The sequence below is a fragment of the Phymastichus coffea genome, unplaced genomic scaffold (genome assembly GCF_024137745.1).
Source record: "Phymastichus coffea isolate CEN01 unplaced genomic scaffold, Cenicafe_Pcof_1.1 PCOF00040, whole genome shotgun sequence".
NCBI classification, from domain to species: domain Eukaryota; kingdom Metazoa; phylum Arthropoda; class Insecta; order Hymenoptera; family Eulophidae; genus Phymastichus; species Phymastichus coffea.
In genome coordinates this window covers 1,766,479-1,794,038 of record NW_026706851.1, presented here as the reverse complement: position 1 = coordinate 1,794,038, position 27,560 = coordinate 1,766,479, and positions in this window count along the sequence as shown.

The following is a 27,560-nucleotide window of genomic DNA, read 5'->3' as shown; positions in this document are numbered from 1 at the left end:
CCACGTGGAAGAAAGGAACGAGACACAAAGAGCCGCGGAGGAAGAGGTGGATCGACTGCAATTGCATTCGAGTAGAGAGCCGAAAAGTCGCGCGCGACCGTCTGGCTCCTCTGCTGCTCGCGTGCGCGCTCGGCCCTCGAAGACGCATGCTGACACGTAGACGCGAGCTTATCTAGGCGAGCGCGCAAACGTGCACGCCGCGGGACAAAAGGAAAGGGGCTCTGGAAGAAAAATGAAAAGGCCCGGAGCGGGGCCGGCCGCCACGGGAGCGCGTGAAAAGGGAGGATCGGCCGGCCGCCGTCTGCCCGAGATGTTGGCGGTGGCATTGAAGGGCTGCCGCACGAGGGCTAGACAGCCACGGAGGCAAAGCGACGCATCGCACAATGTACCTCTGATAAACGAGCGCCTCGACTCCTTCCTCTTAATAATAGTCGAGTTGCCTTTCGATCTGCTCTGCTTGTAGTGGCATTTGGACAATGCGACGCTCCCTGCCCGGCCCGCTCGGCCCGCTCGGCCCGCTCGGCCCGCTCGGTCCGCTCTCTCCAAAAGACGACAAACAACGCCAGACTGCACCGCGACCGCGCTCTCGACTTGTTTTTTCGCCTAGACAAGTAGTTTTTTAGCGGCCCACGCGGCTTCGGCGTGCGAGATTAGCTGCGAGCAATCGCCGGTCTGGGAATAGGTGCACGTGCGCGCGACCGCGGCGCACGAGAAAATTGCGCAATCGCGATATCGGCTCCTTAATAAGGCTCGCGCGCATATCCAGACGATGCGCGCACTTTACTCAAGATCTCTATCGAGCTCGTATAAACAACGTCATTTACATTGCAGATTTTGCGCGCGCGATTTTTTCCTCTTTCCTCAGTGTCGCGACCAGACTAACCGCACCGATCACATTAAGATCAATTTCCCTATTGACTATTGCTCCAGAGCTGCGAGCTTCGTTCGTTACTTCATCGCCACCCAGACCATTTTCGGTTGGACTGCACTCCCAGTTCGGCCGGCATGGGCAGTGCTCATCATCGGTCGAGCGATCGTCGCAATCGGCTGAAAAAAAAAGGAAAAACAGGAGAAAGCAGTTTTGTCAAAGAGAAGGAGCAAGTTAATCGCAGCAAGAGTTGTATAATCCGTGATCACGACGCAGAGAGCGGCTGCTGCGTGGCGGGGACGGGATGTTCTTGCCTACGCTGGTCCTCTCGCTGTCGCGAAGCATTGTCGTCGGAATCCTCGTAAAATAATTAAGAGAAGCCGAGCTTGAAGCGCACTCGCGGTAACTGGCGCGACGGCGTTTTAAAAGCTCGTAAAAGGGTCGTTAAAATCTCGCCCAGTCGCTCTCCTTTTGCACGAGATCCACGAGATCGCGCGAAGACGCTGTCTTCGCTGCGGCTCTCTCGCTCCCCACTACGCTAGCCGGCTGCCAACTTGCCGTTCGAGCTGCACTTTTACCAAGCAGATTTTCACAACGTGCTATTTACTTTTACTTACTGCTCGAACATCCGACGTCATCGCGGTAGTCGCGCGGCGGCCGGGCGGCTTCGACTTCTGGCAGCGAGAAGTAACGAAGAGCAACGTCGGGGTGAAGCAGAAGCGCTCGGCAAAAAGGAGTCTACGTCGACGCACACGACGCGCGTTCGTGTGCGTCGGCATAACGGACTGGCGCCAAAAGGCCGGTTAATTAGATGCGCCGAAGCGCAAAACTGCGCGACACAGATGAGGCTTGCCGGCCGCGTCGAGCGCAAGAGAGGATGCAGGAGCGACGTGATCGGCAGACCATTACAAACTTTAATTAGCGCTGATATTCCGATGGCAAGCGCACTCGCACGCCGATACAGTCGGGAGAGGAGCTAATTAGTTGGCTTTGACGAGGTGGCGCCATTCGAACGGGCGATGCGTTCGAACGAAGCGAGGTTCGTCCAAAAGTCGATAAGAATACAATATTACGTTGGGAATGTAGCTTTCTAAAATGCGACGGGCGGCGGCTGCGGCGGCGGCGGCTGCGGCGGCGGCGGAAGCAATAAAGAAGCGCGGCTAGCTTCTCAATTTGAGGTAGTAATTGAAAAAGGAGAGAGAAATAAAGAAGGAGCGAGCAGGCGGGCAGAACCGTTATGCAGAAGCTTTCCCTGCTCGGCAGGTTTCAGCAGCGCCGCGGATGAGAGATGGGACAGCGGCCAACGGGATGACATCGGAGCTTGGTTCGCTTCAGCTTCAAAACGCTGCAGGCTGTCGCGCCGCAGAGAGATAAGTGTCCGGGCGGACACGCGTAGAGCAGCCTATTCACGCGCGCATAGGCGAGCCGAGAGGGCTTCTTCGGTGCAGAGACGAAACTAGTTTGGCGGCAGGTCCCCGCTTTCGATCGGAACGAATGCCAGCCACGCAAACTATCCAGCGCCTAGAGAAAGTGCGCCGGGCCTGCCGCTCGGCTCGGCGCTCTCGACGATCTCTGTGCCCTTGCATACTACTTCTTTCCTACTTCCATCTCGCTCGCAAGGAGATGCGCGCCAAGCCCGTCCCAGCGCAAATCATTCGAAGAGCACGCGCCATTGGCAGTGAATGACTCGGCTTGTCGTGACGCCCATCGCGCAGGCAACAGTCGAATGCACCTTTGCGTGGGTCCGATCGGTTCTCTTATCAAGGCGCCTCGGCTATTTTGGCCTGGCGGCGGGCGCGCTTTGGCTATTTTAGCAGAGGCCGGCACAAAGGCACCCAGACAGACGAACAAAGAGGAAATAACAGCGAAAGCCAGAGGCAGCGCCCACGGATGCACACATAATACCGTATAAAGAGCAAAAAGTCGGGGCATCTGCCGATCTGCCGCCGCGGCCGCAGCGGCCGCCGCGCGCGGGCCTCGTCGCACGAGCACCCGAAAAAAGGCCGAAAGATAAAGCGGCCGCCGCAAGAAAGGGCGCGAGGCAAAGCTATAAGCGTGTACGCGTCCCTTTCTCTCGTGGGCTCGCGGCGGCTTATCTTGCATCGAGCATTGTCGCTCGCGCCGGATGACAGTACCAGAATTGCAGAAGCCATCGGAGAGGAGAGAGAGACCGAGTGCCAGTGGGGGAGGGGGAGATCGGAGAGGAGAGATGGCTCGGCGAGAAGCGAGAGATCGAAAGCCTACTACTCGTCACCGACACACACGCACGCGTTCGCACACCTAGCAGCGTACTCGGGCTGCTTTTCTTCTCGAGTCGTGGACCCAAGACAAGTTGCCGCTGACTGCAGATTCTACAATTACTCACGAGCTCCCTGCGAACTTACTCTACGGCTCCTCGACAATCCAGCGGCCGCGTGGGAAGCCCAATCAGGCATCGGCCCTTCCGATCGTTTCGACGCCACGCCGATCGCGCGATCGCTTTCGGTTGGCCAGTCGCCGCAAGGCAAGTTTTCGAGGCCAGGCTCGCTCGCGGCAGCACGCACCGTTGCGTCGAGGCATGCGCGCGAGCATCCTATCGTTTATTTATTGTCAGCGATCTACGCTTTCCAAAATCCGCTTGACGCGGCGCTCTTCGACGCGAAGCGCCACTGGGGCTTCGAGTGAGCGCTATCAGGCCTATCAGGCCGAGAAAGCTGACAATGGCGGCCGCGAACCATCGGCCACGCGTCGTATCTTTCGCGTCGATCGACGGCGGTGAGCATTGCGAAACGTGAGCGCGGCCTTGCGTAAGCGGCGCAGCACGTCGATAGCCGTACCCTAAGCTTATCTGCAAGGCAGCCGCAGGAGACGCAGCTCCGCGGCCGGGCAGGCGATCCTGTCAAACTGCGTCGGCAGCGAGGCAACCGCCAGCTTCCTTTCCTTTCCGAGCGCGCGGAAAGAAAGAGGAGAGCTGTACGCGCCATAAGTTTTCCGAATTGCATACACCCTCTCTCCAGCTTTATGTGGCAGCGGCGAGCAACAAAGACAGAAACACACGCCATCCGGCGCGCTGCTTTTTATCGATGCGCGAATGGCACTTTACGATGTCTCGTCACGTCGAGTTATCCTGGCCTCTGCCACTCGCTTTTATGTCCTTTTATTTCCAGACTCTCTGCTGAAACTCGGCAAGCCTATTCGCAAGTTGCGTGCGCATGGGACCGCCGAGCGACACGTTGGAAAATATTGACAGGTCGATCGTTGAGAGGCAGGCTAGGCAGTCAGCAGAAAACAGGACAGAGAAATCGGACAATTGCCAGAGTGAAATTTGCGGCTTTACTGCGAGCACATTTACACAAAATGGCTCTTATATACAAGTTGAATATGATGGCGGGCCGTAGTGGCAAAAGCCAAAAGCAAGGTTTACTAGCGTTCGCAGCTATATACCCGTTTACTGCGATGCATCGGATTTTAGTGCCTTTACACTTGGGGCAAGCTGTGTGCTCCCGCTTTATGCCTGATGCCTATACACGTAGCTTTATACGCGTCTTGGAACATCAAGCTGTCACGACTCCGTGGCGCTCACTCGCGAAGCAAGCCAACGATGCGTATACCGAGCACGAGCCGCTAACTCGACCTTTTTTCTTTTCTTTGCCAGTGTGACGATATTTCGCGACAGCTTCCGGCTTTCGCGTGCGGCGCAGCAGGTCCGGCTGCTCCGCGCAACTTGTCCGTCTCTCCGCGCCGCGCTGTGCCTCCGAGTCTACTCGCAGGCAGGAGGCAGCCGCGCGCAGACACGCATGCACAGCGCGAGCAACCGTCGCGCGTTTGCGAATATGAGTCGGCACCGATTGGAACAGCGGGTGGTGTCTTCGGCACTCGATGCCAGACCCGTTGACAGATTTATGGCCCACGAATTTTCTCTCTCTCCCTCGCTACTTCGCCCCTTCTTTTGCTTACTTTTCTACTGCGCGGACTTATCCAGTTGCGTAAGCTCGTGATCACGCTCCGAGCAAACCGGTAACGCAGAAACGGACGCATGACACACGCCGCTCTTGATAATGAATAGCCCTAAGGGACATTCGAGCACTTTTTGCGTTTCGCGTGCGTAAAGCAGTAGCTCTCTCTCTCTCCTTCTCTGCGTGCTGCTCCAATGATAAGCTTCTACAGCCATATATTTTCGCTGTTGCGCCCAGTGCTAAAATGTGTATAAGAACCAGATTTGACTGTCTTTCTGTTCTGCCAGCCACTCACTCCGTGATTACGCAGCAACTTTGTTTTGAAAAGCAACCCTGATTGACCAACGACGCGCCAGCTAAAGAGCCACTTTCATCGTTGAGCAACGAGCTAACAAGATCGGCCCAACGAAAGCCGATGTTTGCGACGCCTATCGCGCGCAGAGCTTTCTGGCTGCGCTTACGCACACAGAACGACTTAGAAACCAGCTATGCGCATCGTTTATCCGACGAATCTAAGCAGACGAGAAGGAAAGAAAGCAAGGTCCAGTCGTATAATTACGACTTTCGTAAGACGCACTTAATCATGGTCGATTGCCTCGACCTTTCGCGAGTTGCGTGCGTTGAGTCGCCACCGGTGTATTACTTATTTATAATCGACAGCCGTCGATTTATGATACGATCTTGCGAATGTTTTTCTTGACATTGAAAAAGGAACTGCATGCGCGTCGTCTTACTTGCTGCAAATGTGCGTAAGACCAGCAGAGGATCGCGCGCAAAGACGCCAGAATAGGCGGCGAAGGCACTTGGAATTGTTGACCGTCGCTTAGTTTGCTTAGTTTGTATTTTGCGAGTTGTTGACCGCAAAAGGAATAAAAAATATGTTATAGAGCGATGAATATTCATGAGTATCGAGGTCACGATGCGCCAGCGCCTGAAAATGAAAAAAAAACCGTCCGCGGATAAGCGTGGGTTTTTCTGCATTTCGCGGAGCTGAAAGAACACAACGATGAGTCATAATGTTGTTAGCAACGCGCGATTGCAAAAGAGTCGGCCAGTTTCGTAAGGTAAGCGCGCGAAGAAGAAAGCAAATATTGGGCATAGCTAGGAGGACGACAGTGTGGGCCGAGAAATTGATCGAGAGAAAAGTCGAAGGAGGCAGAGCGCGGCAGTAATTGCGCGGTTGATCTGTGCACGATGCGCGGAGAGCGTGTTTGTCGGCGGAGCGCGAGGAACCGGTATCGAGAGAGCGCGGGAGGGAGGGAAATCTAGCTGGAAGGCTGCGCCGATAATTGGACGATGAGACAGACTGTAGCGCGCGCGTGCCCGAGTATGCGTGTGCCGGCTGAAAGAATGCTGAAAAATCTTGAGAGCGCGCGACACACTTTGCTCGCTATAATAGGCGCGCACGAGCGCACGAGCGCACGAGCGCACGATTTCAGTGATAAGAGCCCGTAGTCAGCCGGCTCTTGAATGATGGATGATGTTGACGCCACTGAACGAGTGCAAGCGAGCGCGCGGCGTTACGCAGCCGGCTAAATATTTTTGTCTTTGCGCTGAATCGGAATTGCTGATGAAGCGCAGCCGCGTATCTCTTCTATCTCGAGCGAGACATCGAGTCCACGCTAGGGCTACTCCGCGAGAGCTCTTATGCAATACCGGCTGCTGGCCTTTTTTCATACTGATCGTCGCGACTTACGTAAAATTCATCTTTTTTCCATTTCCATTTGTCCGCTCCAGGCGAGCGCGAGTCTTTCGAACCTGCATTGGTTTTATCGCGGTGTCCAGTCTATAAGCTTCCGCCGATAAAGTTAAGTGCCGTGAGTGATTGATCGCGGACGTGAGCAACAGCGCGCCAAGATGGAACTACTTCATTAAGTGTCGTGTACTTGAATCTCGACAATTAAAGTTCGAAAAAAAATCATGCGTCCTTAGTCCAACGGAAAGCAATCGATGACAGGCCGGATCGTGAGAGAGCGAGAGAGAAACCTGGCGCACAGCACCAACCACCAACAAGAAGAGTCGAGGCCCACAAGTGCCTGATTAGCTTTCACGGCACGATCTGACCTAAAACTGCGCACAGATCGCAGCCTCGCCGCGCTTGCTTGCCTCCACCGTCCATTTCTCCGCTGCTTTTCCTTTAACACTTACGTTTTATTTCCTTTTCCCAATCGATGGTCGTGTCCGATCGCGGTTTCCTTTTTACATTCGACCGATCAATGATTTTCAGCCTCATTATTGATACGTGCGTATGCCTATAAAAGAACGTGCCAGGGGACAGAGAGCAGAGCCGTCTGCAAACGTTCACGGCCCAGCCCTCTTAGCTCGCCGATACTGGGCATTATGTATGGTTAGAAGCTCTGCTTCTACCCGACGATTCTACCCGAGCGAGCGAATATACCTAGTCGACTGATGCAGTGGTGACGGGGAACGCAGTCATCGAACGAACTCTTCGAAAGAAGACGACCTTGCCGAGGGTCGCTCTTTTATTCAGAGCTTGTTTTTCTACTCTTTTTACGCGACTGCCCGCCATTATTTAGTCGGTTTAACGAGCAGCAGGGCCGAATCGAGAGTGAGATAGCTTTCGTGCCAATAACGTTTGATTAACGCTTTGAACTGTTTGGCGTTCTCGGATTACGACGAGCTGCGAGTGTTGCATAAGCGTTTGCGTACTACTAATATCGCGAATTCATTTGATTGCCGTGCTCGCCAAGACAGCCTGCGCATCTAAATGCGCAAAGACAACGCGTTATTTCTCTTTTCCTTTTCATTTTATTTCGTTATTATTTTTCTTTTATCGGCGCACAACGCGCTCAAGCTTACGGAAGTAAAAAGTGAATTGACGACGCTCGCACTAGGATGACAGTGCGCTTTCAGTGGAAAATTTGGCCGCATAAAAAGAGTGCGCTCGCGTGGCAGCGGGACCGAGCAAATACGCAGAGGAGTTTGAATTTTGAATTTGAATTTGTCCAGAGCGTCTAATGGCCCGTCGCAGGTGGCTTTTCGGGACGAGCACAGAGTTGTACGAAAGAATTGTCCGTAGTACAGGCGATCGGTAGCACGGATAAACATGATAAACCAAGTCGGGGCGCAATTGCACGTACGTACAAGTTTGAAAAAGAGGTCTGCCCGAGAGTGCAGACGCGGGAGCAGTAATGCACGGTTCGGCGGGGACGAACCGTGCGCGGCCGTAAATTTGCGCGAGCGGTCTCGAGCGAGGGTGTTGTTAAGGATATAGCACAGAACGCAGCATGACCGACTCACCAGAGACGCCCGGCAGCAGCACCGAGCGCATAAAGACTGATAAAGTTCGCGTGGCAAACCGAGCGGCTTGGGCGTCGGCTGGCTCGACTGGCTAGCAGGTCCGTTAGCCCGCGGCCATTGTCGGAGGCTTGCCATGTGATTCGAGGAAGGTCATCGAAGCTGCCGCGAAGCTATCGCCGCAAGAGATGTGGGATCGGAGCACTGCTGCACGAGCGTGTCCGACGACCCCCCGTCTGCCTCGCTCTCCGGCTATCTCTTTCCGCCTGTATCGAGAATGTGGTTATGATAATGCGATGGCCACCGCGCTACGCAGATGTACCGTGCAGCTTGACCAATCATATTACGCTACCGCTTCAATACTGCGAGCTTGTTTCCGAAGCAAACAGTGCGACATTTGTCGAGCGGGTGTCAGCGGCGACGCTGCGTTCTAACCTTCTCATCAGGTTCTTTTCACCGAATATTAACGAAGCGCATCCGTAATCCGAAAGTTTGATCTACGCGCGCTACCGGGGAACGGCGGATTTGCCTGGCTTGAGCTTTTTACCGCGGGCCTCTAGATTATCACGGTTTCGTCCGTGCTGCGATTGTCAATGTGCACTAGCTGCCGGAAGAAAGAGCGAAAAGAGGAAGAGGCTAAATAATTTGACGATTTGCATGCCTATTGCGGGAAACAATTACAAGTGTAATTGCTAATGAAGCAGAGCGCTGGTTTTATTTATGCCAGGTAGACGTATAGGGGCTCTCGAGGTCCTTTTGCAGAGTGTGCCGCGCCACGAGCGGGCGCGACTTTATCTTTTCGACAGCGGCCCGTTACGTTTCCCGGAGCTCAGCGCTATTTTATTAGGCGTCCCGTGCCGCTGACTCCAGCTGATTACGGAACGACTAAAAAATTTGCCCTCTCTGATAAATCTGAAAGTTATTACTCTTGATATAGCCGGGGCACATAGTGTAGTGAGCTATCTCTCGGCTGCAGTGAATGCAGACCCGGCTGCTACATTATCACGGGCGAATTCTGCAGAGAGGGAGGCTCGCGGAATAATTATTAGAGCTTCTGCCTGTAATCGCATAGCCGACGAGAGCTTGCAGTGTCTTGGGTGTCTTGGGTGTCTTGGATAGGATGCGCCCGTTTCCCTTTGTTTTGCCGGCGCATCGCGCAATCGTACTCGTATTTGCGACACACGAGGGGCTGAAAATAAGAGACGGAATATCGCCGGCGAGCCGAGGTTACGTAGGCGAGCGAGCGAGCGAGCGAGATGGGCAGGGGGCCGAGGGGATGGGAAATCAAGAAAATTGGTATGCAGCACACAACACAAGCCGGGGCGCGCGGCCGACCGAGCGGGGCGAGGATCGAGGAGGTGGAGGCGGAGGCGGAGGCGGGGGCGGGGGCGGGGGGCGAGGCGGAGGAGAAAGAGTGCTGGGCGCCGAGGTAAGAAGAGGACGGGTGGCGGCCTTCGGGCCAACGGAGCCCGTAACACGTAGCCGGGGCTCGCTACTGCTGCACGCTCGCGCTCCGCGCCGACTGCTGCTCACCGGGATCAATACCCACCACTCTGCTGCGCCTCGCCTCACGCACGCTCCCTCGGCGCCTCGCGATCTCCTAGCCGCTTCCGCGGGCTCGCAGGCTGGCCCGGAGGACGCCCGCTCGCGGGCCCGGCCGAGCGACGCACTCCGCGGGCAGCGCCGAGTCGCCGCGGCTCGCGCGACAACGCTCGTATTTGTACGCGCTCGTCCGCGAATCGCCGCCTCGCGCTGCCGGCTCCTCGCTCCTCGTCGCCAGTGGGGGAGAACAATTGCTTGTCGCGCACTATGGAATTAGCTTGCCCGGCGAAAGAGGCGGGCTCACACGTACGAACACTCGTATACGCGCACTCGCGTGCACTTATACCTATACGTGGAATCTTCTTGGCATTCCTTTGCATACAAAGAAAGAAAGATAGCGTGCGACAAAGGTAGCGCGAGCAAGAGAAGGACAAAGAAAGATATATAGCCCGATGAAGCGGGAAACGCGGAGGGAGCAACTTCGTATTGTCTTTTGATTAAATTCAATACAAAGAGACGCAAACGGAAGTGCCTCCAAAGTGCACTAAAAATACAACCAAACATTATGTAATTATTCGAAACTCCAACTCCAAGAGACAAAGCAGCGCCAAGCCGAGCATTGGGAATCTACTGCCGACTGTAAATCAAAAGGAAGTCACAGACTTAAAAGTGTTAATGAGTAATGACGATATTCGAGTCTGCCCATGGCTTGTTACGGATTAACAGAGAGCACGGCGTGTTTTCAATGGCATCGGGCTGCGGAAGGGTTGCGAACGCCCTTCTCCCTCGTTCGCCGCCAACTTCTACCTAAACTCCTTCTTTTTCCCCAACTATTAAACTCTTAAACTTTACTGTCTTTGTTGTATCTTCGCAATTTTACTACCAACAGAAGCTAACTAGCCCGATATCCGCTCTCGCATTTTACAGCTGTTAAATTAAACAGCGCCACTTCCAGCTCTCCTCTCTCACTCTCTCGCACAATTGCGTTTGACGTTCATTTTTTTCCCACTACGACTTTCAAATCCGTTTTCATTGCTCCATCAAGCGAATTAAACAACTTATTTTTACGGTATTCGTGTAGCGGTCTTTCATATAAATCAAAGTAAAATAGTCCGATTGGCTGCGTAGTTACTTAAACATTCCATAGCCGTATAATACGAAGGCTTGCGATCGAACGACTCATCGGTTATATTCTTATTCGTTAGCCCATTAACATAAAGACAATCAGAGTTTAAGGCGTTCGGGTGACAATTTCCTGCCGAGTGACCCTACACACGTATTGATCGACTGTCTCTCGATCGCCCCGATGACGGAAGTCGTTTTACGGAAAAGGTGATCGCCTTAATGCGCGCACAATGTCTGTTTGTGCGCGGGAGTCTGTTTTCGGAACAATAAGCTATGTATGTATAGATACATACATAAATATTTCGCATTTTTTATTGATTACCCCGGACTACTCCCGGCTATTTCTAAATAAGCTAGATCGATTCCCGCCAATATTAAAATATATACGTTTATTGTTTAATCATTAAAAATAAGTTCACATTCAAAAATAACGTAGCTGGCTGAATAACGAATTGTGAAATACGTCATTTAAATAGCAATTGCAATTCATCGTCAAAACTACAATTTTTGTGGTGTTACAATTTTTGTGGTAACAACACGGATCATATTGGAGCGTCCCAACATAACACAGCACCCACTGCTTCTCCAAGTACCGACGTTTTTAAAAGGCACTTCTTTTTATATATTAAAGCTACTTTCTTTATTCACTATATCTGCTAGAAATAATGCGTTGCTTATGATATCGCTTTCTTCGGTGAAACCATTTTGATCGTAGTTGTGTGATATCATCAAAGAAAACTTATGAGACGAGTACGATTTCATCACTATATATAACATTTAGTTTTATTTATAGTCATATATTTCTTTTATATAAGTAAATTTCGTGCGCCATTATTGCGAAATTTTTTTTTTCAATTCTCATAGCTTCTGGAATAATATATTATGTAACTAGCTCGCATAGGCGTCGACCTCACACGAGACGAGAATCTGCGCCAATTTAAGCGCATGGTTTTCGCCAAGCGTGCTACAAAGTTGTACTTTCCGCACAGCTTGTTGAAAAGATTTTTTCTTGTTTAGATCACATTTAGTAAATGCAAGTTTTTAGGAACAAGAGGAAATTTATAAAAAATTCATGCAAAATAAAACAAAGTTCAAATGCTTATTACTTAGCTTCCAATAAGTCGGGACGAGCTTCTAAACAATTAACATCTTCATAGTACATATCAAGACCTTTGAGTAGGAAACAATTGCGTTCAAAAAAAAAAAATGAGCCGGTAAAAACTTAATAACAAACTACTTACTACTGACATTTTTTTTCTTCGTTAGATGTTTAAAATTTATTGGGATTCGAGATTCAAATATCTTTATACTTGAATATAAACTTGTTCATTGAAATTCAATATTATATATAGTGATTTACGATATTTATACTCGTAAATGATAAGTGATGGCTTTTAATGGACGTCCTAGCGTGAAATCGACAGGCTCATCGTGTTCTACGAGAAAAAGTACATCTAAAACGTGTGTCACATTTTTTGAAAGTGATTGTGGCTTTCTCTGAGATTGGAAATAAATAAATGCATCCAGTGTGAGCTGCTTTGACCGACCGACCTGGGATATTATGTTATTTGTAAAATAAATGTTGTACTCGATCACTACAGACAAATAAGTTCTATTTTAGTTTAACGTTTCGTTAACCAGATGTGTCAATCTCATCAAAAATAATAGTTCAATAGTTTGAAAACCAACAGTTGACAAGCTCACTTTAAAATGACAAGACGATTTTCGAACTGTTGAACTATTGTTTCCCATGAGGTTGGCAAATCTGGTCAACGAAACGTGGAAATAAAATACAGTTCATTAGCCTACAGTGATCAACTACGATATTTATTTCTCACGTGACCATGGAATGCAAAAAGATAACGTTTAATATTACTTTGTTTATTAAGTATACTAAGAGATACCAACAATTATTTCCAGAGATTTCACGCATGTTGTCGATGTATTGTTTGGCATAGAATGCTACGGTTTTTTTGTCTTCATTATAATAACCGTAATATAATATAATAATAAAGTTAAAGTAAATTATAATATAATAATAAAGTAAATAAAAAGTATGCATTATAAGTTTTGGAATCAAAAAACCCTCGTGTAAAAAAATGATTTCGATTCCGTCTCTATATAGAGAGATAGAGAAACGCGCGCGCGCGCGCGCACACATACACGCACTTTTTCCATTTTTATTCGCGCTTCTTAGTTCTAACTTTCGCTAACGAACACTGTAAAACTACGTACACGCTTCTCTACAATTGTTTTAATTTAACGTGGACGCATATTTGTGCAAATAACAACGAAGTTTGCAATTTATTATTCAGTTTCAGATGGCTAATCGTGAATCACGCAATATCTGACTCACGGCAATGATGCGCACACAAGCATTGTGAAGGTATGTCACGTTTCGTTGACACGATTTCTTTTATTCGTTGAAATCTCTGAACGAAATGATTTCACCGATGAGCTTGATGCGTATGCTTGCTATTAGTCGTTGGGCTCGTAAAAGTTTGGATAGCGAGTATCCGGGGATTCCGCAGCGATCCGGTAAAACAGAAGCTAACGAAAAAATTGGCAGCGCAATAAGTGGCAGCAAGTTAGATAGGAGTTGTAGCGGGAGAGTTGCGAGGAAAAATGGTGGAAGATAGAGGAATGAAAGAGAGAAGGGAGAGGAAGCCCTTGGAAGAAAGGAAAAAGAGAAGCGGCCAAGAAAAGTCGGCGGTTACGGCTGAAATGTGCAATAAATAATAATGATTACCGGTACGTGTTCGCACAATGCAGCTCGGCGCTTAGGCTACCGCATCGCTGCTTTCTCTCGGCAGGCTGCTCCGCGCTGCCGGAGTGTAACTGCTGGCGAAGCTTTTATTTGAAGAGATGCAACGTAGCTGCGGCGGGCCGTGCGCGTGTCTCCGGCCGTTCACGCCGTGTCTAGCGATTATCGCATCGGCTACACAAGCGCGCCGGCAAGTCCCAGCAATTTGTACGAGGAGGCACTGGCGGCGTACGATCAGCTGCACATCGATTGCGATGCGCAGGTAATTGGCCGAGCATCATTGACGTTGCGTAGCCTGCGTCGAGACGAGCGCAAGGTGAGACGCAAGAGCAATGTCGGGAGGGTGCGCGGCATTGTTGCGACGAGCCAATCGCTTTTCATCTCTTGCTGCGCAGCGCACGGCCTCTGGCGCATAGGCACATCAACGTAATTGAAAGTTTGGAAGAGAAAGAGCGGTATGCGAATGGCACTATAGCAGCGCACGGCCAAGCTGAATATGAATTTTTCGCTGCGCGCTCGATGAGGTCGAGTATTGAAGCGCGCCGCCCGGACTACGTAGGCTGCTCCTGGAAGCACACCCCCATAAATAAGATTTGAGCTCGTGTAATACGTAATATCGCCTGTGCCAGCTTATCTTTATACGTGCAACGCTCTTCCGCTGCCCCTGCCCTGCCCCCAGCCGCTGTCCAATCTGCGCCTCAGAAATGCCTGGCTCTTCCGCCGTCTCTCTTCCCTTCTCCGCTGATCCGCGGCTCAGATTCGTCCTCTCTCTCTCTCTCTCTCTCTCTCTCTCTCTCTCTCTCTCTCTCTCTCTATAATCGGAAGCATTTTCAATCTTGATCCACCAAACGCGTGCCCTTTAATAAATCACGAGCCACCGTTCATCCAGTCCACAATCCGTTTGATTGTCCACCGCTACAGCTATTGTGCACGAAAGAAGTCGAACGCCGGCTGACGGGCAGCTAGCTTCATTGAAGGCGCTCACTTGTGGCGAGCCGCGCTGCATATTCTCCTGCACCCTCGCCACCTGTGCAAAAATCCCCCCCCCCCCGCTCAAATCCACGCAAACTACCGTTCGTTGGGGCTGCTCGCCGTCGAAACGACCAAATTAAGATGGCGCATGGCTATGCTCGGCCAGTCTGCTGCAGCTGCCGCGACGCGAACGGCACAAATACATTCCGGTTGAAGAACACCTCAACGGACCGCACGGCCCTCCGAATATTGCAATCTCGTGTACGTGCTCGTATCATCGACTAATAGGTGCGTACGTCTGCTGAGAAACCGCATCTCATCTCTATCGTTCGTTCTCAAAATGGTCAACGATTGAATGTTGCATTGGATTGACAAGAGCAACGTCGAGTTCGATTGCCTTGCAAAAGCATTTGCGCAGACTGATCGATATGAAGATTAAACAAACTCATCGACTCGTCAATGCTAGCTAGAAGCTGTCATATCCTGAAGTTTTATCCAAATGCATGAAACTTCGCTTTACTTGATTTAATTTACTTGGTTTGCAACAAACAGGATGGTTGTTATGAAAATCCTTGACAAGCTGGAGGTCGGCACGTTACGGTGAACAAAATATTCCTTTACTCTGTACCCCATTCCCGTAGTGATTAATTTTATTGGCAACTCAAGCTTTACTCGACGAGATAAAAGAATCGAGGAAAGAATTTATCACATACTTGCTGTTCGCCCCACGTAAGCTATGGGCTTTGTTAACACATAGCCATCCAGATTATCACTGATATCAAAGAAACTATTGACAGAATGCCACGGTGCAATTGACGCTGCCAATCCATTGGCAAATAGCTTACTCTTAAACATTTGTTCATTCTAACCAATGCTTGTCTTAATTATCTCTCTGTTTTATAAAATTTATTTTATTTTTTCCGTTCTCACTTTTATTCAAATTTATTTCATCAGTTACATATTTGACAAATTTCATAAAATGCCATCAACTTACGATGGTTCTATCCAATTTTCTGTTACTTGAGTCTGGAAACTTTTCGTTAAGTGTCATTTTACACACACTACAAATATGACTAGTACTTTACTAGGGCCTGCATTCTGAGACCAGCATATTCTTCGGGTAGAATAATCAATTGTTGCTTACACCGCTGTTATTTTATTCATTCGATCCTTAATAAAGTTGCGATCTACGGTTCATCGTTTAAAGAGGAAACTATATTAGTTTTTGACCGATGCGAGGTGTTTAAAAGTAGAGATACGGCAAAAAATACTATACGATAATCAATTATAGTTACACGAAGAATATTTTCTACAACATCGCTAATATTTTTGCAAAAATTATACGTCGAATAAACGGTCAATCCTATATAACTCACATGCTCAGTCGAAGACGTGACCCAGCTAGTTGCGATAAAATTTTTGCTCCAGAGTCGGTTCCAATGAAAAAGAATAGTATTTGTTCGTGACTGAGTAAAAAAGTAAAATAAAAATACGCCGAAATGAATAAGTATTTTAGACATATGTTACATGCTGAATAGTAGTTAAAACGAATGATGATGAACATGCGAAAAATGACCAGAGACTATAATAAAATACCATGGGCATGAACGATGGCCAAAATATTACTGAAAAATGGACCGAAGTAACTGAGAAATACAATGTAGAAACTCCACGATTGAATGTACTCATGGACAAACGCAAGAGGCATCGCCCACATAAACTCGAGGTCCCGACTCTTTCCTCATCTGTCCGGTGACGTTTGCCTTATTTTCGACCTATTGATTACTCTATGTAATGCTTTTAAAACACACGCGCATCCTTATTCGGTACACTGAACTTGACGTTTGCTTTTTTAATCATTATTAACATCGGAGATAATCAGTAACATCCGAGAGGACCGGCTATTTGAAGAATCTTGGTCCAATGACGACTGAACAAGCCTTCACCTAGTCCGACCGGTGTTATGCAACAACATCGCGGATATATCAGTGAAATCAGTGGCATGCGTGTCCGTGCATAAGTTGTCACCTTTCAGCTCGGCTGCCCCACTTACAGCTCATTACCGGCCTCCTTATGAGCTCTTTCTCTTTTGCAAGCGTGCAATCTCGCCGCAAGCAAAATATGAGCGAGCTTAGCCCGGTGACACCTGCCACGAGAAACTATATCGGCACGCGCGCCCCGGAGTCCGGCTCGGCGCAGCCGATTCTATTCCGCTTGCGTGAAATAAGCTAATACCGATAGCGCTGCGCTCGCGTGTAATTTAGTTGGCTCGTCGAAGAGTAGATCGACAGTGCAAGCCGTGGACGAGTGAAAAAGTCAGTTGGCGTGACGTGATCATCCGAGCACCCCACACGGCAAAGCTACACAGGCGTAAACAGGGTCGCGATTGGATGTGAGGCGTCAAGATTTGACAGCCTCGGAGTTTTCCCTGGTGCGATGTTAAAAAAGCAAGGAACGAATGGCGCGCGCGCGGGAGAGCGGGAGAGCGGGAGAGCGGGAGAGCGGGAGAGAGGCAGAGAGGGCCGTTGTGGCATGTCGAAATACGAGTGCTCGCGGGATGTATGCGCGGATCGCACGGGGGCTCGGGAAGCTGTAGCACCAGCGCCGAAGGTGGCTATGGAGAGGAGAGAGGAGAGAGCGAAAGCGATGTTCGCTTATTGGCGACGTGTCTGCCGGCATGGCGCGCGTACTCTATACCCTTTGGCGGTGTGCGGCGCCGGTGGTGGCTGCCTGTCCCCGGTCCCTCCGAGTCGTCGTCGTCGTCGTCGTCGCCACCGCATGTAGCGTGCTCCGGTGCGGTCTCGTGCCAGTGGCAAATGAAAGCTCGCTCTCCCTCGCTCTCCCTCGCCATCCCTGCTCTCCCTCTCGCTCTCTCTCTCTCTCTCTCTCTCTCTCTTTCGTCGCGAGTGCGAGGGTAGCCGGGAACAGGTGGCGCCCAGACCGCTAGCGAGCTTGTAGCTGTCAAATATTGCGGTTGCTTTAAAAATCGATCGACCTCGATTCTTTCTTGCAGCGCCCCCGCCGCCGCCGCCGCCCCCAGCCCGGGCTGCGACCCCTCCACGGCTGTATAGCAGCCCGAGCGTACGTGCCTGCGCATAGGCCTCGCTGCTTTGCGCTCGCGCCGGCTATTAGCCAAGATCGGGCAGGCCTACTTCTCCCCTTTCGTCCTCGCGCGCTTCCTTCTCCGCTTTTCCGTCCACGGCCATTCCGAGCGCGCAGCCCGACAATAAAGTCACATGCCCGTTCCGCGTACTCGTCGCCACGGCTCGCCTGGGCTACGGACACAGCCTCGCAGCTCCCACGCTCGTCCGTTTTTTCGCCGCAAAAATATCTTCCCGAATAAACAGTCAATTTTCGGGCCGAGTCTAGCCCGTGAGAATGCCGAGCGCCGATATCCCACGACTCGTCACGAAAGCAATGCCGAGAGGAAAAATAGGCAAATCCTGTCGGAGGAGGTGCATAGATACGCTCATCCGAAGAATCAGCAGCGGGTCTGCGCTTCGGTAAGAGGTAGAAGGGCACACGTTACCGGGGTCGAGGCTCTGGCCGAGCGCCTTGGGCTGCTCATTAGACAATTTCAGACACGTTATATCCCAATTGGCCAGTCCATATTATATCTGATCAGCTTCTCGGAAGCGAGCGCGGCTATTGGATAGTAGAGCTGAGAGCGATCGATTCTCGCCGTAATTAACGGCTAGGCCCCGGCAGCCCCGCAGCCAGCCCAGTCGCAGGTCGAGTCTGCACTCGAGCGAACATCGTCGCACCGGAGTCGGGAGGCTAAGCTGCAGCTCGTCAATGTCTTTTGCGATCTTTCGCCGGGCCAATCGAGCGCGCTCCTTGTTGGACTGCCGATCCGGCCTTAATTATTGGCGTTGCGCGCAGACGCGCATAATAACACGCTGCGTGCAGCCCTCGGTGTGCTTCACTCGAGACCGCGGGCCTCGGGAATACCCGAATACCGAGCCGCGAAGCATCCCACGCGAGAGAGAGAGAGAGAGAGAGAGAGAGAGAGAGAGAGAGAGCCCTGCCGAGGAAAGCTTCTGTCCTTGGCAAGCGTCTACGCCGATGACCACTGCGGTAAGCAAGAGGAGACGCACCGTCTGCGCGCGCGCGAGAGCCAAGCCAAAGGAATTGCGACGGTGCAATAATTCGCAATTCCCGCGTGGAGCAGCGAGGCGAGGCAGCGCGTGCGACGCCCACGGACACTGACTCATGTACTCGTGTTTCCCGGTTGTCTTCGCCGAGTCGGAGATTGCCTCGTGCCAAAGCCAGGCACATTAACTCGGCAAGCGAGCATTGTCTCGTCAACCTCACGCGTATGTGCATGTAGTTTTGCGCCTCGCGCAAGCCGATCGGGGGTGCGACGTGTTGCATTCTTCAGCGAGGCATCACGTCTATCCGCAGCTGCGAAGAGGGTGGCTATAGGTAGAGCTAGTGCCGAGAAGTGGAAGCCGATATATTGGCATACCTATACCTCGAGGAATTTCAGCGGCTGTCCGCTCTCGTTGGCTCGGCTCGGCTTTCCTTCGGACGGGGAGCCAGCCGGCAGCCACTTTGAGCGCTCGCGCTCCGTCGTTTGTCTGCGACATGTCTCGCCTGTCGTCCCCGTTCTCTTTTCCCTCGCCCGGTCAAGCAGACAGGCACACAGAGAGAGAGGGACAGAGCAGCGCCAACTACGCCGCTACAGCCCTCGACCGAGCACGTATCGCTGCGCTCCGTTGGCAAAGCAGCCCTAGCTGATAGATGTCCTCTTAGCCTCGGAATGCCGACCAGCCAGCACGCTCGTCGTTTACCGCCGTCCGTCGGCCGACCCAGCGCCCACTCCAGGCCTCTCCAGAGCCGATCGGCCTCGCGCGAGCGCCGAGCAAGGCCAGCTCCGCGTCGGGCCACGTGGACCCGTGGTGCGGCTGCCTGGGCCAAGCGACGACGCGCTTGAGCCGGCGAGGCCTGGCGTCGATCCAGCGCAATAATCTCCGGCGTTGAGCGTGCAAAAATATCAGCCCCGGCGAGCTGCCGTCTTGCTTTGCGAGAGCGAGCGAGGAGTGCGCGGGGTGGCCCATAAAGCGGCGTTCATCACGCACAATAGACAGCCATGAAAGAAAACGGCGGAGCGCGCGGCCGTAAACTGGAAATATGTCAAAGATAATAAAACAATTAGCCATAAAACATAACGACCCTCGTATGTATCGTATAGTGGCAGTGGGCGCGCGCGCCGATGTATCTGCGTCTCCTCTCCTTGCGACCGAAGGAAGCGCGCTCACCTATGCATACACAAGCGGCGGACACGGCGACAGCCAGACAACAATCGTCGACCGGAGGGCCCCCGTGCCGAAGCGGAGCAGCCGTCAGCTGTTGGATTGATCCATCAAATCGCATCGACTGGCTGCGCAACTCGCGATATGCGCAATGCGAAGCGCTACGGGCAAGAGCTGCGGTGACAAATGGGCAGTGCCGAGATCCCCGAGATCCCCGAGATCCGGGGGCACGTACGGAGCGTCCGGCAAGAGCAGGAGAGCCGAGCCCAACGAACGAAGGCACGATGAAAAAACTTGCCAGAGAACGAGGACCGCAAGCGCCTCGGAGATTAGCGTTTGGCGGACGGACGCGCGCTCGCGTGTAGAAATTGCGCCAAAATTAGCGGAACAACGGCGGGCCCCGTCATAACCTTCGCAGCGTGTTTTGCCGTCCCAAAGTCCCAAAGTCCCAAAGAAACCAAGTCGAGAGCCGAGGTGTGGCGCAATGGCAGCTAAAGCGAAGAGAAACGGGCATCGACGAGAGAACGTGAAATATTCGTCGATCGACGGCCGCGGCGTTGGTTCTATTTATTTTTTTCTGGCTCTGCCGGCGAGACTGTAGTAGCGCGGCACGTAGGCCTGCACTCGCCCCCTGCCAACGGCTTAGGAGAAAAGAAAAATTCGCTTTCCCCCTGCAGGCGCCTGCTGGCGTTTAAAGCGCTCGTGGGCGCGTGGGCGCGGGCTGGCAGGCAGCAATAAGGAGAGAGCGCGACCGAAAGAGATAGAGCGCGCTCGGAAAAAAGGGGGAAGTCAGATAGAAAAACGCCACTTTAAGGCTACCGATCTAGGGTTGAAATCGTGAAAAAGAGGGTTGTCGTGTGTTGTGCCAACGCGTTACGCGGCATCGATCGCTCAGTAATGAATTCGGAGATTAATGGCTATGGATATCGAGGCAATACGCACCTCCCCGCGCACTCCTCCTCTCCGCTGCCCTTACATTCATTGGCGGTTTCTTTAAATCTTTTATTGGCCTTTATTGGGTGCCTGAGCGACTCCTGCCCCCGAATCCCTCTTCGATTCGCTTGTTTATTTGCATCTCTTTGGTCGAAACAAAGCCCGGCCGGCCGACTGTCGCATTGCCAAGCTCTTGCAAGCCAAACTCGGTTGCGCATCTATGCACGTTGTTACGCCGGCCAAGTCATTAGGTGTCGAGTACAGCAGGCGCCCGCGCGAAAGAGCAGTTGGCTTCTCGGTACGGGCTAAGCGAACGGCGAGAGAGCAAGCAGCTGGAAAGAAAAAGAAAAGAGGAAGGAACAGAGAAACAGAAAAGAGCGAACAAGTCGAGTTTCTTGCGCGCATATAATGCACACGTCGCGCGGCATTTGTTTCCGGGGTCATGGCTCAGCGAGCTTGGAGAGCGCGGAGAGCGCGGAGAGCGCGGAGAGCGCGCAACGCATCGTCATTCTCGCTTGAGCCCGGTTTTACGGCCAAAGCTACTTGCACGCGCGCTACAAGCCACAAATCTCCGCGGCTGCCGGTCTCCTTTTCGCAGCCAGCGTCTCCATCGGCTGCCTCCTGACGATTCATCATCATTGCCGTCTCGTCATCGCGCTCGCCTATGCCATCGCGCACACGAGGCGAGAGCCTTGGAGCGCTGCCCATTTGAATATTTAAGCCCACGGCGAGTAGCCGGCAAGGAGCGAGACGAGCCCGCGTCCGTAATTGACAATCTCGGTGTCTTTGTGGCGAGTGATCCAAGCGCGTTCGTCCGGGCTGAGCATGCAAACGGCGATTCTGCAAATGCAGCCGCGCGTTCTTTCGCGAAATTGCCGTGCGCGCTTATGTGCCATGCGACAGCGCTCGCGCGAGGCGCCTTTGTAAGGACTGCTCTTATCGGCCGAGTGCGTTACGCCTAACGATCGCTTCTCCGAGAAATCCATTTTGGCGCGCTTTTGTGCTCCCAGATGCAATCTCTGCCGCGCGAGCGCGCCTTCGCTCAAATTCCGTTAACTCCGGAGTAGCTGCGCGACACGGCTACTCCTCGGTGGCGCACGCGCTCACGGCCAGCCAGCTGCTGGCGGCAATCAATTTCGATCCGAGCTCGATATAAACTGATCTGCGTGCTCGCGAAATTGCGGCGCTGGCGACGAGTGCGCAGCCTCCAAGGGCCTTATCGAATCGTTAACGCTGCTCGGAGCCACTCATCGAATCCTTCTGCTCCGGCTGAGGCAAGAGAGAGCGGCCTTGTATTTTTTCCATTTCCACCCCCGCCAGCCAGTCAGCCAGCCAGCCAGCCAGCCACCAGCCCCGTGACCCCGGGGCAATCCACAATAGGACGAGGGAGCGCTCCGCCGAGCGCGCCCAGCAATGATTCTATTAATTTTTCCATCGAGAGCGTCACTCGTGCATGCCGCCCCTTTTTTTTACTCTCCGCAAAAAAATCAAGCCAGCACGAGCAGACACCAAGCCAAGTCGGCACGGATCTGTGCTCGGCAATACCCTCGTCTTTTTTTTATCTTGCTTTCTTTCGCTACACTCTCCGTCCTAAGTATTTTTTTTATCATCGCACTTTTTCCTGCCCGCCTTCATAGGCAGGCCAATATCGTTTCCAGATTTACGATTATGCAAACGTCTAATATCACTGTTCATGCTTTCGTCGCGCGCTTCTCTTCGAATCTTATACCTGACGGTATATTATATGATTCGTGAATGCACGATCGCTTTTTTCAAGGCTTTCTTCGGGCAGATCCACACTCGAATCGCTCTGTACCACGTCCAAGATTCAATAATAATAAATAAACTTATCGATTGCTCGGCATGGAATGAGTACAGTGGGCAATTTGCATGACTATCAGTAGCAAATAAAAAGTGCAGGTGAAGTTATAAATGACCGAAGGACTCAAAGTAGAAGTTAATGTCTGTCTGCTTCGCCCACGCATCTCTTCGCGTAGATATAACTCTATTGTCTTTGAATTGAAGGTGAACAGAATGGAGAAGATGTACTTGCTTCGAAGCAGCAGAGAGCAATTCTATCAATTGACAAGTTGGTAATCAATTTTACAAGCGATTCTAAAATGATAGTAGTACAATATTACGGCGATCATTTACCTCCACCTTTCCGATGACCATGCCTGTATTATATAATCCAATAAGAATCTCGACATCCCTTATCTTGCAATAGCGAGTGTTCTGCTTAGATGAATTTTTGCGTCACGGGAGATCAGTTGTCCAATGAAAAGAGCCTAACAAAACTGAATACAATGATAAAACCTGAGGCTTGAGCGTGGAAAAAAGTTGACTTGATAGTTAAGGTTTTGCTCGCGAACGTTTGCAAAGGCGCAAGAAAGTGAAAGAGAAGACGGGACAGACGAGGGTTTCCGTGGGCGCCAGCGTGACCTGTCTCGACCTCCAATCATTTGTCACTCGCGTTGCCATCAATGCGCCAGAAAACTAAAAGCCCTCGGCAGCTAGCTAGTTAACCAAATTACTTATTGCTTCTCCTCCAACTTTTCCATTACATCAATTTGTCGCTCATAACATAACGTTACAGCGGTATGCATTAAATAAAAACTTTATAACAATTGCTCTTTGTCTACTCAAACATTGATCAAATAGTTTTAGAAAAGCTCTTGCTTCTAATCTATCTTTCATTCAGTCTATCAACTAATATTATCTCATTTTTTACAAATGTCTGTACGTGTGTGTCATGAAAATGCGTAGCTCGCTCTCTGCGCGGTGGAATCATTGTTCGATTTATTTCTGCCACAAACATTGAAACTCGCTATTCGATAATTACTACCTTCTGAGACAGTTAGTCCCCTGACTGTTAAAATGCATAGATTTGTCAACAAAAAATCGCTAGAGAATGAAGACATGCATACCATGAAGTCTTGCCATTTTATTCGCCGAGAAATTTTTACAGAATTAAAAAATATTAATTTTATTGAAACTGATTTCAAACACTGATTATTTTTTGAATAATGATAGAAAGGTCGTAACAAAAATTCGGCTAGTAGTTCAAAATTTTTCTGACGCGACTACGGTAGAATAAAATAACCGATAGCTTGTAAACGGCATTTGTAAACGGCAATTTTCGAAAAAAAAATTATTTCGTCCATGACTCATCAGATTATTTTCGGATTTGATGCAAAATCTGGAAAAGCTTTTGTGCTTTTTAATTTTTTCCAATTTTTGAACGTATTACTCAAACGTTTAAATGCGTCTCGAAGTTGAGGATAACGTTCAAAGGAAGCCTTAGTTTTTCGTTTTAGTTGGAAAATCTCATTGTATAACGGTTCGTGCAGTGTAACGCGATACGATACAACAGCTTATCGCTGTTTGTAGGTAAAACATATAGCATTTTTGAGAAACAATTATACTACCAGTGAAATGTTAAGCTTTGGAATGCTGGCATTTTAATATTTAAATGAGTTTTATTTATTTCAATATATATTTAAATATTTTAATATTTAAAAAGCTCAGAATCTTTTCAACGCTTCGCATGAAATTTGAAAATAATCAGACCAGCCATTGACAACTAATTGTTTTGACATCCACTGCAGTTGCATCAGGCAGACTTTCAACTATAAGTTGAATTGCTTTATCGATATTTCAAGTTTTTCTTATGAAACGGCAGTTACAAAGTTGTCTGCTTCTAAAAAACCCGAAAATCCGTGTTTTTTGCCACTTGCGATTGTCGCCATAGCTTCGTTAATTGATTTGAGCTTCAACGCTATGTAGGTTCCATTTTTATGTAATATATTTTTCATAAAGGTATATTTATGAATCCTTCTGTTCCGAAAGTAAGGTGCTTATTTTTCTTTTTAAACCGATAATAGGAGCGGCATCGCGATAATATCACCTAGCAGCATGACAGATTTGGTCTACGTATTTTATAATTTAGGTTAAGTCAAGTGACTCACGCTCACTTGTATTTGAATTTCCATTGAAGGTAAATTCAATATCGTTTTATATGATTTCTATAGGGGACTCCGATTCCGTCTTAGAAGAATCAGCAACAGCTATATCGATAAAAGTAAGTTGCTCATCAATATTTTATCTATCTCCTTATCGATTGGCTAATACCAGGTTAGATTGGACTCGCAAGTGTATCGATGGATCGATACTCACCTTAGGACTAATTACAATATAACATATTAATCACTGCAAGTATCCGAGATAGGGCTGGGGATCTGCTATATTTTTATTTCCAATGACAACCAAAAAATATAAACGAGAAGAATCGAAAAATAAACAGTGACTAGTTCAGACATACTTCTTGGTCACATCATCGAGATTTCCAAATATGAAGTTGTATTTGAATAGATCGTTCAACAACATAATAAAACATAACAAAAGGAAACAAGTGACGGAATTACTTAAGAAGATTACTTTGTGAAGAATTTCGATAAAGCTAAAAATGAACTGCATGAATTGATTAATACGAAGATTGTTAAAGAGAATAAAGAGAATTGTCAAAGCCAATAAAACTAATACAATAATATTTGCACTTGTTACAGCTGGAAGTCGTACGTAGTCGGCGATCATGCACCGTGACAATAATGAATATTATCCAGCCATGCTCGAAATAATAAGGGATAGGAGAGCACAGTTAGGTGCGAAGAGCACACAAGGCAAGAGAGCCGTAGGTGGGTGCCAAGAGACAAAGGGAGCCGAGGCTCAGCTTGACGCTGACGATTGCCGAGATGCGCTAGTTAGAAAACGAAAAAAGGCCGAGGCTGTCGAAGCTCGGCTCGTACATCGTAATTTTTGGCGTGGCTGGCCTGGGCGATCGTGTTTACAAAACACGCAGGCTCACCGCGATGAGATCGCGCGCGAGGTGCCTTCGGCCGAGTCATGCTCGGCGCTTCCTACATTGGAATGGAGGAGAGGCGAGGCGCACGGGCGCGGGCCGGGGCTCGTCCCTGCGAGCATTGTGCTCCGAGTGCGCGTGGCCGCCTCTCCGGCGCTCTCGCGTAGCTGCTCCCACGAGGCCGTGTTTACAACTTGTCTAATCACTGTCGACATTTCTTTCCGGTCGATAGGTCGACGAGCGAGCGAGCGAGCGAGCGAGCGGCCGGTCGGTCCTCCGATCCCCGTGGCCCGCGGAGCGCGCGCTAAAGCGTCGGCACGGTCGCGTCCGTTCAGGTGCCAGCCTCGTCAGCCAACTCGATGATCAATGAGCAGGCGCGCGCGACGCCTTAGCTGCGACCGGAGTATTTCATTGCGAGCGCCGAGCGGGCGGGAGCTAACGGCCCGGGTGACTAGTGCACGAGTGAGCGCGTACGGCCTGCAGTTTTTGCCCCGGCGGAGAATGGCCGAGCCGAGCCTAGTGCTCCGGCGATGCGACCGAACCGCAAATTAAATTAGCAAGTTGGAGAAAGGGGAGGAGCGGCGGCTCGACGGGGCGCAAGAAAGCGTTGCCCGCGCGCGGCCACTGCGGGCTGCTTAAGCCAGCTTAATTACCAATTATCCAATAAAAAGTCTGGCCGCGCTAGCGGCTATAGGTATACGCGGGCTCGGCTCGCTGGCTGGCGCACAGACCGAGTGGCGCTCGTTGCCGGCCGATCTGGCAACGCGAAAAACGAGCTTGTATAATTGCAAGCAGCAAGGCGGCGTCGGAGTCGACCCGCCAAGTGCTGGCGTTGGTGGCGCGCGTTACGTTTATTGCCGTCTTTTTCATCAACGCGACTATCTTCCTCGTCTTCTTTTCTTCGCGCAAGCATTAATTTGCTTTATGGATGCAGCGTGCCAAGCTCGCGGCCGCGCAACCGGTGCAGCGTCGCGAGTTGGCCCTTCTCGCTCGCTCGCTCTATCGACTGCGATGTATGGCGAGCATCGTAATGAAATAGACGTGGAATTTCCGAGCAAAAAGTCGGCGCGATAAAACTAGTCTGCAGAATCACGTCTCGCGCTTTGATTTATAGCCACTGCCCGGAGAGCGCGCGAGAGAGAGAGAAAGAGAGAGCCGCAGCCAAAGGCAGACTATGATTTTAAACGTGTTTGACACAAACGCAGCGCGCTCTTCCCGCATTTATTCGCAGCAGTTTCACGACGGAAGCTGATATACCCGTGAAATACCGTTCGCCGACGTGTCCGCTCAGCGCTGCCGCACGAAAATCCAGATTGAGGCGCGGCTGCGATCTAGTTATAGCCGCGAGTCAGATAAGCCAGCGGCCCAGTTGTAAAAAGTAGCCGAGTCAGCGTTTCGAGAAATCTCATCGGGGCACAATGGCCCGCGCTCGATCCGCGTTCCCCTTGGACGGCGTGCGAGCACGAGCCTACACGGGCCCATGCGTGCAGCTTTCTGCCTGATCATCCCGCGTTCCATTGACAAGCTGGGGCTTCGTTCGAAAGTTACGACAACCGAGTGGAGCGAGCAACGCACCTCTAGAGGCCGAGCGAGAGACGGCGTGTTAGACGCCCACGTCGTTTCCGGTGCCCAAACGAACGCAATCTGCAGTCCTTTTTGGCTGTTGCGCCTATCTACTTTTCGGCGTGGTCGCAACCACAAACAAAGGCGAATTAAGAAACAACGAGAGGGAGAAAGAGATCGCGATGTACCGCGGCAGCCTCCCCTCCCCCTCCCCCCGCCGCACACATGCGCGTGCGCGCATCCCTCGATCTCTTCCTCTCCTGTGATAATTGCGGTGCTCTCCAACTGTTATTATTCAACCGATATTTTACCAAGGGGACACATGTTCTCGCGCATATAATTTGCAAAAGCCTCTAATTATGGGTTAGTGGATGCAGCGCACTGCAAGAGCAGGAGAAAGGACCGAGACTGCCTGCGTCGCTCTATTGAGCAAAGCACAAAAAAGCTGCCCGCGCGTTTATGAAAAGGGAAAGGGCAAGGTTGCGCG